Source organism: Panthera pardus, unplaced genomic scaffold (genome assembly GCF_024362965.1).
Source record: "Panthera pardus isolate Hobbes unplaced genomic scaffold, ASM2436296v1 HiC_scaffold_8, whole genome shotgun sequence".
Lineage (NCBI taxonomy): Eukaryota > Metazoa > Chordata > Mammalia > Carnivora > Felidae > Panthera > Panthera pardus.
In genome coordinates, this window is record NW_026527013.1 from 1719923 (window position 1) to 1734512 (window position 14590).

The 14590-nt window shown below is 58.5% G+C and overlaps 1 protein-coding gene across 1 annotated transcript in view; it reads right to left on the minus strand.

Annotated features, from left to right (window-relative positions):
• GNG7 (G protein subunit gamma 7) overlaps window positions 1–14590 on the minus strand; it is a 118428-nt gene that overhangs the window by 81578 nt on the left and 22260 nt on the right. The window contains exon 2 of the mRNA XM_019439255.2: window positions 7410–7467. The gene's annotated coding sequence lies outside the window, so the exon portion shown is untranslated. The remainder of the gene's footprint in view (window positions 1–7409; window positions 7468–14590) is intronic.

A 14590-nucleotide genomic window follows, 5' to 3' on the forward strand; every position in this document is an offset into this window, starting at 1 on the left:
CTGGGCGGCTCAGCCGGTTAGGCGTCCGACTCCTGGTTTCCGCTCAGGTCACGATCTCACGGTGTTGTGGGTTCGAGCCCCGCGTCGGGCTCCGTGTTGACCGCATGGAGCCTGCTTGGGATTCTCAATCTCTCCTGTCCCTGTCTCTGTCTCTCTGTCTCTCTCCAAATTAAAAAAATAAAAACCAGGCGAAGCTGTGAGTACATTCGGGTGTAACTGGGACAAAGCGGGCCGTGCATTCCGCAAACGCGCCCTTTCTCCCCCAGTCCTGACCCCCCCAGTCCCGGTGATGCTGCCAGCACGGAGGGGGTGGACGAGGCATCACCTGCTCAGCCCTGGTTGAGGCTTTGGGCCGGCTGTCTTGAAGGAGTACACTCCCTTCTTTCCCTTTGTGGCCGACAGGATTCTAAGAGCCCCAAATCCCTGCTCCCTGAACACGCTGTGTAGACCAACCCTCAGTGTGGACAGGACCCGGGAACATGGTAAGATACTATTTCCTGCTGAGGTTATTTGGGTTTTTTGTTTGTTTGTTTGTTTGTTTGTTTTTAGAGAGAGACAGAAGGAGCACACACATGCACAAGCAGGGAAGAGGCAGAGAGAGAGAGAGAGAGAGCGATAGCGAGAGAGTCTCAAGCAGGCTCCATGCTTGGCACGGAGCCCGACACAGGGACCGAGCCCATAACACTGGAATCACGACCTGAGCCAAATCGAGAGTCGGATACTTAACCGACTGAGCCACCCAGGCGCCCCATGCTTAGGCTATTTTGTATGGAAGAAGGGGTTTGAGTGACATAATTAAGCCCCCAGATCGGTTGACTTTGAATTAATAAAAAAAAGGGAACGCACGTGGGTGGGCCTGGCCTAATCAGGTGAACCCTTCAACGGGTCAGAGACCTTCCGGACGTAAGAGACTGGAAGCAGGAGGGAGCCAGTGGAGGAGACCATGTGGCCCCTGAGAGCCTAGGGTGGCCCTTTGCTGGCCGCTAGCAAGGCAGCAGGGATCGCAGTCTGATGACAAAGAAACTGAACCCTGACGACACACCGAGTGAACCTGGAGGCAGGTCCTTTCTCAGTCAAGCCTCAGTGACACCTCAACGCTGGCCAAGCCCGGTGAGGCCCTGGGCACAGATCCCAGCCACGCAGTCCACACTGCTGCCCTGCAGACCCAGGAGCGGATAAGCCACGTGGAGCTCGCTGTGTGTGGTGATGTTACGCAGCCCCGGCTAGCTAACACACTCTAGGTGACGGCTCTCCCATCACTTCCACGTTCGGTCACACACGACGGATGCTCCTTTCGCTCGGAAACTCCAAGGCCGTGGGGAGCGGGGAGCCGGGAATCGTGCACGGAGCCCAAGACAGGTCTTTATTACAAAGCCCGGTACCAGCCCTCCAAAGGCCTCCCCTCCGGTTGCCATCACATGGGGGGCACCTGCGACAGTTAGAGAGCACCGTGATGCAGTCTGTAGCAATCGAGGCAAGCACCCCGCCCCCCACCACACACCTGCATCTCCCACACCTGCTCAGGCCTCCGCCGCCGGGCTGATGTCGGCCCTGGAGTCCCTCTTGCTGCCTCCTGCTGCTGAGCACATCTCCAGGCCGTCCCTTCCCCTCTGTCCTGCGTACCCCGACCCTGCCCTGGGGGCTTCCGCAGACAGATGTGAGCAGTGAGCCCAGCGGGGCCCAGGCACACGGATGTTTGCTGACCGAATGATTGGGAGGGAAGGAAAATAAGGAACCGACAACCCACCGGCTCCAAGGGAATCAGGCCGAGAATGGGCCCTGGGAAGATGCGGGACCCCCGTGCCCACCCCAGGGGAGGCCCTCAGCGGCTTCCACCCGGCTCCCGGCTCCCCCGCCCCCACCTTCCTGTCCCACGTGACTGTCGCCCTGTGTGTTTTGAGTCAAGAGGCTGCAGTTTGATGAGTAGCGAGCGGGGCGTGTGCGCACCATGCCCTGCCCGGAGGGAGGCCGACTGTGCCAGCGGTTGCCCAGCAACGCACACGTGCCCGCGATGCGTGGCCTCCGCTCCTGAGCTGCCACTGGGCAGCTCCGCTCCAGCAGCCCCACGGACGGGTCCCCCGCCCCGGTGATCTCCCACGTGAGACTCCCTGGGTCTGCGTTGCCAAATCAGTAAAATCCGACAGAAACTTGTGGTGTGCCTTGGCCCGCAGGGTCAGGAAGACGGCTTGGGTGGGACCCAGGCAGTGACGCACGTGGACAGTGAGGCAGGACCCTGACTCCCTGTGGGAGCCGAGAATCCTGCACAGCCGGGACCTCTCGCCTCGCCACGGCGGACACCGGGGCAGGTCACTGTCTGGGGGTGTCCTGGGCGCTGTGGCGGCGGGGCAGTATCCCTGGGCCCCCCGCTCGATGCCAGGAGCTTCCCGGTCGTGACGGCCACAGACCTCCCAGGACGTGGGCCCGTGGCCCCTGGGAGAGCCCCGGGGAGAGCCTGGGTTAGAGGGTCAAGCTCACGTCGGAGCCACCGCTGCTGCCTTGGGAAGGGCCCACGTCCTGTCTGCCGGATCGGAGCGGCGGGCTACAGGATGAGGGTCTCAGGCACCGCGGGCTGCGGCAGGGCCCCCTGGGCCCGCTTCACACGGCACCGCCTGACTATGCATGCGCCGCGTACGTTTCTGCTGGAAAGGCAGCGGCAGCCCGTGACCTTTCGTGAGCAGAACGCTTTAAGATTTTGACTGTGGGTCTTGGCAGTTTGTGCAGGAGGACAGCTCGTCCGCAGAAAGAACTGGTAATAACGTGCGTTTCCACAAGCCTGGGAAGGACTTGAGGCGGGGAACCAGCCGGGGGTGGCGGGGGCAGCGGGCTCTGACTGGAGGGCTGGGGCTGCGGTCTGATCCGCTCGAGGACCACTCCAGAGATAAAAGGCTCCGACGGTGCTCTCGGCAGGAATGTTCACCCGCTCCCGGGAGAACAAGTGGCAGTCAGGAAAACACACTCAGTCGTTTGAAGGTCACGGCGTGCTTTTGTGCTCCACGCAGCGAGCAAGAAGGCTGGAGAACGCCGGTCCTTGTCCTGGCGCTCTCCCCCTCCCTCCGCACCATGGGCATCACGGCCGGCCACTCTGTCGGGGCTGAGCAGAGACCCTGGCCCCTAGTCCCTCGATGCTACACCCCTAGTATGACAACCACAGATGGCCCCGGACACAGCCCGGTGTCCCCTGGGGACAAGACGGCCCCCAATGAAGAATCAGAGATTTAACCTAACACATGCAAAATATCATTTCCACTGCGGCCCATTTCAGGTGCTCAGCGGCTGCCGGTATTCGTGCCGGTGGTTCATGCCTACCTACCATGCTGGAAACTGCAGCTCAAAGACAATGTCACATCCAAAGGAAAGCTAGCGCCACAGTGGCCTGGTGAGCCCAGGGGACGCCCAGGGTGAAAGTCCAGAGCCCTCAGGGCACAGGGGGCCTGAGCCGCGGTCCCTGGCAGCGGCAGCCTGAAGGAACTGAAGGAAAGCTGGGTGCCTCTCCAGGAGGCCTCGGCTGCGGTCTCAGCCCCCAGAGCTCCGAGGCTGCGGGAGGGCCAGCGGCTGGGAACCCGATAAAGACAGTGTGAGAGAGATCATTAAGATAGCGTCCTCGTTCTGCCCCCAGGAGATCCTGGGCCACGTCTAGGGACATCTGTGGTCATTACACGGGGGGGCTCCTGGCATCGAGGGGGTGGGGCCAGAGATGCTGCTCAGCCCTCACAGAGCCCCGGACGCCCCCAGAGAGTGACCCGCCTGGGCTTAGCGGTGCTGGGGCGGGGGGAGCCCACAACGGGTGTCCAGTTCCTGCTAGCACGTCAGCTCTGTGGAACCAAGGGTTTTCCCCATGTGGTCACTGCCGTCTCTCCATGGCCAGGCCCAGGCACACACTCGGAAATCCCTGCTAAGGGAAGGGCTACCCTGTGCCCCGGATGTAACCACCCCAGGGACCGCACTAGAAGGTGTGACACGGGCCAGATGCCACACCTGGGAGGCCCGAGGCGGCTTCTGAGGGTTTGTGCCGTTTAGGTGAGTCCCAAAGGAAGGGACTGTACCGGGCCAGAGCCACCAGCCACTGCCCCAGATCATGGAGGGGGGAACATTCCAGAAGCCAGACTCAGTCCCCGAGGTGGGGGTTGCAACAGCCAGGCTGCCCACCCCCAATCCTGTGCCTTTGCTTCTGTGCTGTGGCCTCTGCTCTGGCCACTGGGCCATGCCCGGGTCGAGTGGGTTTCGGGATGCAGGTGTGCCGGTACCCTGAGCCCCCAAGGTCACAGGCCAGTGCTTCCTTCTCCCTCCTTAACCCGGTGAAAGGGGCCAGCTGGGGCCTGGGTCCACGGAGGCTCTGGATCTGTAAGGGGGATGGGGGCGGGGAGACAGAGTGACCCTGGAACTCTCGGTGCTGGAATGTCCTGGAGAACAGGGACAGGGTAGTCACAGAGCTCCAACAAGGGTGGGGGAGAGCTGGAAATACCGCACCTGCGCCCACACAGGCCTGAGGCCCGGGGGGGCAGACCCCGTGGACCTTCTCTGCCCCCTTGTGGTCGCCAGCGGGAACTGCAGCATCCTGTGGGGCAGGCAGAGGGGGGACCCCTGAGCCCCAAGCCCCCCCAGCAAACACCCCAAACTCCTGTTCGTCCTTGAGCTCTGACATCTGTTGGAGGGCTGGTTCTGCCGTCAAGACAGGTGGCGGGGCCCCTGCTCAGCGACACCCCGGCTGCTCAGGTGGTAAACCCTGGCCAGGGTCTCGCGTGTCTGTACACCTGCAGGTGAGCAGAGTGTGTTCAACGAGTGACTACCAAATTAGCACGTAACCAGGGAAAGCCCGGCAACCCCCTGGAGGGGTGCCTCCGTTGTGACAGAGAGCTCCCCGCGGGACGTGCCCACGGAGCACCTGCTCACCGCACCACTCCACGCCCCTCTGCACGCTGCCCCGCGTCCCTCTGGGGCGGGGGGCAGGCTCACCAGTTTGTCTGCTTCCAAGATTTAAGTATAAAAGATGCGATCCGCACAAAGTGCAGGTTAATTGCTTCTTGTCATCTTGAAATTTGGGGGCACGCCAAAGACAACACATTCCCTACGAGAACACCCACGGCGAGTAGAGGGAACAGCGCGCTCAGAAAAACATTCACGGCCTACGTGACGGACACCAGACGGCATCCAAACGGAGAAAGACAGGAAGTTCCAACACACGTGTCGGAAGAGTTCAAACACGTCGATGAGACAGAGGCCCCGCCGGGAAGGTCAGTAAAGAGCACAGCCAGGCCGTGCACAGAACACACAGCTCAGGGGAGAAACTGAAGCCCTGAGGCGGCCTGGCTGCTCCCCGGGGACGGTGCGTTCCTGGAGGGCACTGGGGCTGTCGGACAGGCGACGAGGACACCCGGACTCTCCCTCTCTCTCTCACATGCATGGCAAGCACACACGTGAGCATTTACCCCAAACGACAACCAGCCAAGGGTGTATTAAGTTTGCACGGAGACAGTCATCCCGGAATATGAAAGAAAGAAAGAGAGAAAGAGAAAAGAAAAACAGGAAAACACCCCCCCCCCAACCCACCCAGAGACCAATTAAATCAGTTATAAAATTAGTTTAAAAGAAATGTGGCACAGGGGCGCCTGGGTGGCTCAGTCAGCTAAGCGTCCGACTCTTGGTTTCGTCTCAGGTCACGATCTCACGGTTCGTGGGTTTGAGCCCCACGTCGGGCTCTGAGCTGACAGTGTGGAACCTGCTTGGGATTCTCTGTCTCCCTCTCTCTCTGCCCCTCCCCACTCCCACTGTCTCTGTATCTCTCAAATAAATAAATATACTTTCAAAGAAAAAAAAGAAACGTGTTACAATTCACCTAGAATATGGGATGCTAAGCCAGCGTCCGGAAAGATGACAGAAACACAGGTTTCCTGTCGAGGAAAGACGCCCCTCAAGCAGAACCAGCACGTTACGGAGTAAATCCTTTGGCTCTAAAATCACGCGTGTGGATGTAACTCCCGGAGATCCGGGCAGAACGCGCCCCAGGACGTCAGCACGGCCGGCTCTGGGCGGGGCCCTTAGGAAACTCTGCCGCCCCTTTGTGTGCGTTTACACTTTTTTTTTTTTAATTGTTTTTTTTAACGTTTATTTATTTTTGAGACAGAGAGAGACAGAGCATGAACGGGGGCGGGGCAGAGAGAGAGGGAAACACAGAACGGGAAGCAGGCTCCGGGCTCTGAGCCATCAGCCCAGAGCCCGACACGGGGCTCGAACTCACGGACCGCGAGATCGTGACCTGAGCCGAAGTCGGACGCTTAACCGACTGAGCCACCCAGGCGCCCCTACACTTCTTTAACAGGACAGCGGTCCGCCTCCAGCTGGCCGGCTGCCCTGTGAGCCGGACTTCACACGGGAAATCTGTGTGGGTCCCACCGGGCGCCCACACGTCACGCCCACCCCAGGGCTCCCGTTTCGGCCCTCGGTCTCTGTCCTCGGGGACAGCCTCTCTCCTGAGCTGAGCCCATGACCACTGCGAGCTTACTGAGGGGCACCTCACAGGCCAGAAAGCTCACCGGGTGGAAACATGGTTGGAGGAGTCGGCAGCGAGGGTGCCAGGGCGTGAAATCACCCCCCACGCAGTCTTCCTGGCACACATCCGCAGAGTCCCCGTTCCCTCCCCAGCCCCTGGCGGCCACCAAGCACCTTCCCGTCCCTGCAGACCAGCCTTTGCCAGAAACTTCCCCGAGACAGACCCACAGCACGTGCGTCTTCTGGGGCTGCCTCCTTCTGACATTTTTTCTTTTAGACTCAGGCGCAGACACACGGCTTGGGAATATCCAACATCACAGAGACATCCGACCTCCCTCAAATTTACCGATAAATCAAACACAACCCGAATCAAAATTCCCTCGGCATTTCGGTTGGAAGCCAGAGGTTGACTCTAAGTGAAGATCACAGATCACACGACAGAGAAAGCCGCTGGAGGGTGGCGGAGACCTCCGCGGGCAGGTGCAAGGGGAGAGACGTGGGGCTACCGCAGGCCCAGCCGCCTTGCCCAGCTCACCTTCACGCCGTCCCTCCTCCCACACGACAGAAGCCACCCAACGCCCTCTGGAAATGAGACCAGATGGACAGACGGCCGAAGTCAAGAGAGCAGGATCTCAGCCTTGTTCGTCTCTACGGCTACCTTGGTAAAAAGAGCGCCCCTGAGGCCACGTGGTGCCTCCCAGCCGCCAGGACAGGCGCCAGCTTTGAGATAACGTCTGTCACATCCAGTGACTCAGCTCTGGTCCTGCCAGTGGCTACCCTGAACGCCCCGCTGAAGCCTTTCGGGTGAGGCGCCCGCCTCCACAGCAAGCCACTCCCCCTCCTCAGCCCGGCCCAGAATGGCCAGCCATTCAACGTCCTCTTGAACTCTGACGGTCGAGTATGAGACACGTCGCGGCACTGACCTGTGCACGAGGCTTAGCTGTCCTCAGCGCCGAGGCTCAGGAACCCGATGTCCGCTCCCTGGAAGAAAAATGGAACAGTTCAGTGGAGCACCATTTGGCCAGAAACACGTGTTCGGCAGCGGCGGTGAGGAAGGGTCTGGAGCTCACGGTCAGACCGTCATGAAGGCCTGCCTTTTGGCTGCTCTGCCAGACTCAGGACCTCCCGGTGCAGAAGTGGAACTTGACACACTTTACCAGAAAGTTCTGTTAGAAATTTGCGAGGTCGTCCCTACTAAATTCTCCAAATGCTCCCAAACTAAACTGAGGAAAGCATTGGATGCTCACGTGACCTTTCATGCCTTATCAGGACGTTCTCCTGCATGACTTGACTCTCAGAGTCCCCTGTGAGGAAAAGGTGGAAACTGAGTCAACCCCCTGCCCCAGGGCACCCACCAGGTCACCGGGGTCTGCCTGCCGAGATGTGAGGACCAAATGCAAGGTGGGATCCAGGATGGGGTCCCGGGGCAGGACAAGGACCACAGGGGCGAACTGGTGAAATCTGAATAAAGAGTGGGGCTGGGTTCAGGGACGTGCACGGTCGTCACAAATGCCTGTGGTTCTGGGAGGTACGGCCACAGGGGAGGCTGAGTGAAGGGCAGACAGGAACTCTATCTTTTAATCAAATTTTTCTTCATTTTTATTTTAGAGAGAGAGAGAGAGAGAGTGGGAAAGAGGAACAGAGAGAGAGAGAGAGAGTCCCTAGCAGGCTCTATGCTCCCCACAGCTTGATCCCACCGTCCTGGGATCATGATCTGAGCTGAAATCAAGAACACACTCAACTGACTGACAGCCACTCAGGTGCCCCAGACAGGAACTCTGTTTGAAATTCTCCTGAAAATCTAAAATTATTTTAAAATTGAAAACTTATTTAAAAAAAACCCCAAAACTCAAAAGATGCCGGCTCCCTTTTCTCAGAGTTCAGGGCCATTGTGTTGTCAACCTGGGGCCAGGATGGAGAACCGAAGTCCCCACCATCACCTGCAGGTGGCGCCGCTGCCTCAGTAACGCCCCAGACGCGGCTGGGGAGCTGCTGGAGCGCCCCGCAGAGGCCAGAGGGCGCCTCACTGCTGGGGGCAGAGGGTAGTGAGAAACAAGGGCCCGTCCAATATGCGCCCCCTATCCGCCCTGGAGAACTCACTCCACTCACTTCAGCCTTGTAGGGGACGTCCACACATACGATCATTCAAGTTTTTATTTCTGACTCAATTAAAGACTCACGAGAAGTTGCAAAACTGTGCCCAGGGGTCCTGGGCACCTCGCACCCAGCTCCAACCGTGCTGGCTCCCTGCACAACCAGGGGCCGTTGTCCAAACCAGGAAACTGACCCATCACTAGGCATTGTTTTCTAAGGCCTTCTTACTGAGGCACGGTCCTCAGGCCACACAGTTAATTCACACACAACACACAGTTCAGGGCTTTTTACTATTTTCACACTTGTGCAACCATCGCCACAAACAATTTTAGGACTTTTTCATCACCCCTGAAGGAAGCCCCATCCCCATCAGCCATCACCCCTCCCCAGCACCCCCGGCCCCCACGAGCCCCCTCCCTGTCCCTGGATGAGCCTGTTCTGGGCGTTTCACACACGCGGACTCACACCCCGTGTGGCCTCTCGTGTCTGGTTCCCTCCCTGAGCGTCGTGTGTTCAGGATCCGTCCGCAGGGCGGCGGGGGTGGGCGCCTCGCTGCTGTTCACGGCCAATCATGTGCCCGTGCATGGACGGACACACTGCGTGTACCCCTTCGCTGCTGATGGGCACTTGGGTGTTTCCACCTCCTGGTTGCTGCTGCTATGAATCGTGCTGCTGTGGACATGGGGTCACGACTCCCTTTAAAGATGGTTTCTCACCTCTGCCTTCACACGTGCCAACCGCAAATCTCCCCGTCCCTAGCCCTTCAACGCCAGCCGCTGGCTGTCCTCCAGCCCTGGGACCTGAACTTGAGCACTGAGGCGACCCCCGCAGACAACCAGACCAGCTCGTCCGCGGCCCACGAGACAGGCTGTGAGTGGCACCAGCTGGCGCCTGCCCGTCCCCGTGACCTTCACCCAGGCAAAAATGCTGGGCTTTCACTTTCCCCATCAGGGGGACCCACAGGCCATCCTGAAGGACCAGCAGTGGGATGAAGAGGTGGGACCCTGGTACCCCGGGGCCTGCCGACCCCACACAGACCCACCGGAGCCACTGCCGGGAAGCACAGTCACAGACACCAACAAAGGAAACGCTGGTGGGAAGGGCCACGTGCCGAGGGGGCCGTAAACCACGCTGGAAACAGACACCATTCGTGACTGCGGCCACTGGGGCGCCTGCGTGGGAAGGACTCTCACCTACATTTATCCTGGGCCACAGTTCTTACAACCTGGGACCCCCATCTTGTCCACGTGCTTCTTTTTTCTTTTCTTTTCCTTTAAATTGAGATGTGATCCACCTACTCTAAAAGCCACCCTTTTGGAGTGTCCGATTCAGCGGCTTTTAGGATATCTGCGAGGTTGTACGAACGCTGGGCTAATTGCAGGACGTGGTCGTTACCCCCTGGAGAGACCCCGCGCCCGCCAGCATTGCTAGGATCGTGTGTCCTGGGAGAAGGGAGACCCCGGAGTGCCTGGGTCGCAGTTTACCGCAGGCCGCGGACTCGGCATGCGGTCAGTAACCACTGGGGTTTCCTGTCCCGGTTGGTGCTACGGGAAAGCCTGCAGAGCCCAGAGGACCCAGGGGAGACCAGGCCACCCCCGCAGAGCTGCTCCCTGTGGGCCGGTTCCAGCCCGAGCCTCGCCTGTGAAACGGAACGGGCAGGAACCCCACTGCACGCCTACGGGTCGGGCCCAGGGGCTCAGGGAGCCCCTGTTCTCAGCCGCTGCCGGCAGCTGCGTTATTTACCAACGTGATAAAGGAAGACAAAACCCGCGGATGACAAACCAAAGGCGCGCTGGGTCTTCCGCCATTAATTTCCCAGTGGGGTGGTTTCTACTTCCCTCGTAATTCTGGAGGGGCTCCACAGATCTGCAGCCTAGTATCTCCGCACGGTGAGCTGGGACATGGGCAGGGGGACCCTTAGCTCCCACACCTGGAGACCCCAAACTGCCAGAAACAGGGCCGTGAAACTAGGCGTTAGGGGAGACGACAGGCCGACTTCTACTTGAGAGTCTGTGCCCAGCGGGACACACTAGCTCGGGAGCTGCTGCCATGTCCAAGCGCCCCGTGTCCTCCTGGGAAGCAAACCCCTTTTCGGGCAGGACCCTGTTACCGACCTCCTGGGCCGGGGGAGGGGCGAGGCAAAGACTGAACCCGAATGTCAACGAGGACTTTGGTCAACGGTCACGTATTAATATTGGCCCATCGACTGCAACAAACGTGCCCCACTACGGCAAGATGGTGACAACGGGGGAAATGTGGAGGGGGCAGGGGGTATGTGGGAGCTCTATTTTCTGCATTTTTCCATCACCTAACACTACTCTAAAAAGCAGTCTATTAAGAGAAGATCTTGAAGAGACAAATTAGGAGAATTCTGAATTTAGAAAGGAGGAGGGAGGAGGGAGGAGGGAGGAGGGAGGGGGAGGGGGAGGGGTGAGGGGAGAGGGAGCCTGTCTTAGACCAGATGATCGCAAAGTGCTCACATTCACCAGTGATTGCTTCAACGAGCTGTTATGAACCAGACCCACAGAGAAGCTGGGTCAGTCTTGGTCAAATGCATTGCCTACTTTCCCCCCCACCCCCGGAAGCCTCTGCAAGTAATGTAACAATATGATACGGCAAGGATCAGACTCTCCTGACCGCTCAGGCCCGGAAAAACCTACACCAGAGCCATCCTCCCCGCTGCCCCCCACCCCCGCCCCCAGCCCAGGGACCACAGCAGCCCCATGAGTGGATCAGAGAAGAGCCCTAATATAATCAGTCCCAAACCGCCTCCCTCAGATTACTCCCAGATCCCATTTGGCCAACGGAAAGCATATTGTGGCCGGGGATAAGCGGATTTCTGCAAGACGGCACCGAGCGGCACACTACCCGTTCGCTGTCCGTGGTCCCCACGGGGCTCGGAGGGGCTCGCTGTGACACAGCAGCGGAGACCTGAGACTCCTGCCCTCAGCACTGACTCGCCTGACGTCTCCACCTACACCTCTGGCAGCCGTTACCTTTTTCTAATGGTGAGCACTGAACCGCACTGGAGTTTCACTGGAGTTTTCGTTTTCTTGTCTTCCCAGTGTCTATCGACCTGATAATCTGGGGAGACACAAGAGCCCAACGGGGCCCAGGAGATTCAGCAGAACAACAGGGGTGAGAAAAGGAAGCCTTTGGGATTTCGCGAATTACCACAGCGTAAATGCCAGCGCCTCCTTTCTGAAACGGAAGGAAGCCCCTGCCTGTATCCCCTTCCCTGCGAAGCAGGTCTCTCCCTCCACCCCCAGCGCCCCTGACTGTCTGTGGGCGCCATCTTAGGCGTTGTGGGGCATCGAGTGTCACCCCTCAACCCCACCCATGCGATGCCAAGGGCACCCCAGTCGCGATGACCACAAACGTTCTCCAGGCCCCCACCCCCCACCCCAGCGGGGACCCAGCACTCGGCAACAGGCAGATCTTCCCTGCCTGGGCCACAGTTCGCGTCTCCGTCTATGGGAACGGAGTGGGTGGGACCGGGGCGTTGGAGCCCCCTAGCTCCCCACACTGATGCCCGCCGCCCCCCCCCCCCCCCCGCCGCTGCGGGCAGCAGGAGTGCGGGCCTCCAGGGAGGCTCCAGATAGCAATGCAGCCGCTGTCCTTCATGCACTCGTTGCCACAATCACCCCAGCCTCCCCCCGTCGCCACAGCAACCATCTAAATATGTCACCCTGACTGATTCTGATTGCAAATGAAGTTGGGGGAGGAGGAGCCTGGGGGAAGGCACCGGTGGGGAGGCACAGGGGGCGGGGGGGGGGGGGGGTGGGGAACAGGAGGTGAGGCGGCTGGTGGAGGGCTCTGCCAGGACTGGCCCAGATCAGGCGCCATCACACCCCTGATCAGACGGGACACGAGGGCACCGCTCGCTTGACCCCAGGGTTAAAGGTCTCCTGTTGCCGAGCACAAGAAGGCAGCTGGAGTGCCGCTGCCCTTTGATCCCAGGTCCGTGGTGCCTCTGGAGGTCCTCCAGACCCTCCTCCACTTAACCCACACTGGGGGGGATGGGGGGGTCACCTGCTCCATACCATCTGACCAGGACCGCCGCGGTTTCTTCTGCTGTCACACGTGGTCAGGGACCTGACTCAACTGTTTTCCAAATTATCATCACAGGGTCTCCCCCCACCAACCTCGCACTGCAGACATTGGGCTGGGTGGTTCTCTGCAGGGCATCCCGGGCGCCGTGGGGGCTGAGCAGCGTCCCTGGCCCCCGTCCCCATCGATGCCAGGAGCCCCCCAGTCATGAGGATCACAGACATCCCCAGACACTGCCCCTTGTCCCAGGGGGCAGGGCCGCTTCCCTGTGCGAGGCAGCGGTCATCAAACCCACACCGCCTGGAACTGTAGTATATGGGGGGACAGGCAACTGATTTAGGAGACGACCAATTTCCAACAGAAAAAAAAAAGAAAGAAAACAAAATGTGTAAAAACAGATTTCTTTTTCCACTCGAAATTAAACTAACTACACCGAGTCCCATGGAAGGGGGGTGGTGGGGACATATATCCTTATATCTGAGAGGCAGCATTGCCAAACACTGTCTGTCCTGACTTCACGGCTTATGGACTCTTCTGTGCCTCAGTTTCTGAATCTGTAGCATAGAGAGGATGGGAGCACCTACCCCGTGAGTGTTTTTCAGATTTAATAGCTGAACATATATAAGCTGCTTATATCAGTGCCCGACACTGTTAATAGTATATAACTGCTTTAGGGGCGCCTGGGCGTCTCAGTCGGTTAAGCATCTGACTCTTGATTTCGGCTCAGGTCGCGATCTCACGGTTCATGGGTTCGAGCCTCACTTCAGGCTCCACAATGACAGTGCGGAGCCTGCTTGGGGTTCTCTCTCTCCCTCTCTCAAAATAAATAAACGTTAAAAAAAAAAGAACTTCCTTATTATATGATACGTATCGCAGAGTAAGTTACACGCCACAACTTCTCCATTACTCAGGACTTGTGTGATCTGCTTTGTCGACAAGACCAGGGTCCAGCAAAGTCTTCCCGGGAAGGGCCAGAAGGTCACTATTTTTGGCTTTGTGGGTCAGGTGGTCTTTGTCACTACTACTCGCTCGACGTGGCTGCGGGAGACAAATAGTTGCGGTCACGTGCCAATAAAACTTTATTTACAGGGGCACCTGGGGGGCTCAGTCGGTAACGTGTGCGACTTCGGCTCAGGTCATGCTCTCACCATTCAAGAGTTCGAGCCCCATGTCAGGGCTCTGTGCTGACAGTTCAGAGACTGCTTTGGATTCTGTGTCTCCCTCACTCTCTGCCCCTCCCCCACTCACACTCTGTGTGCGTGTGTGTGTGTGTGTGTGTGTGTGTCTCAAAGATAAATAAACATTATAAAAAAAAAACCCTTCATTTACAAAAGCAGGAGGCCTGGATTCAGCCCACAGGCTGTAGTTTGTGACCCCCGGAACAGAAGTCAGTCTATTAAAACACAGCACTAGGGGCGCCTAGGTGGCTCCCTCAGTTAAGCATCCAACTCTGGCTCAGGTCATGATCTCAAGGTGAGTTCGAGCCCCGTGTTGGGCTCTGTGCTGACGGCTCAGAGCCTGGAGCCTGCTTCGGATTCTGTGTCTCCCTCTCTCTTTACCCCTACCCCCCTCACACTCTGTCTCTCTCTCTCTCAAAAATAAATAAACATTAAAAACAGGTGTTTGTTTTTTTTTAACATGGCACTATTTTAGCCACAAATTATCATATCCAGGCGCCACCACAGAGAGACCATGGCCATCTCATCCTGAAGCTAGACCCTGGGTCACGTGGAAAAGCTCCACGCTGCCCCTGACCGTCACCCAGCAAAATTACCTCCAACCATCCTGCCACACAAAACACCCACAACCACAGAGGGGCCACTTCCGCTGCTGCCCGGAAGGTCACCTTGAAAAAAATCCATCACCCGACTTTCTAGTAAATGCCTCGTCTTCATCGGTGGGCTAGCAAACCTTGGCTGCAAAGGGCGCCCTAAACGTCTAGGTCTGGTGAATGAAATCG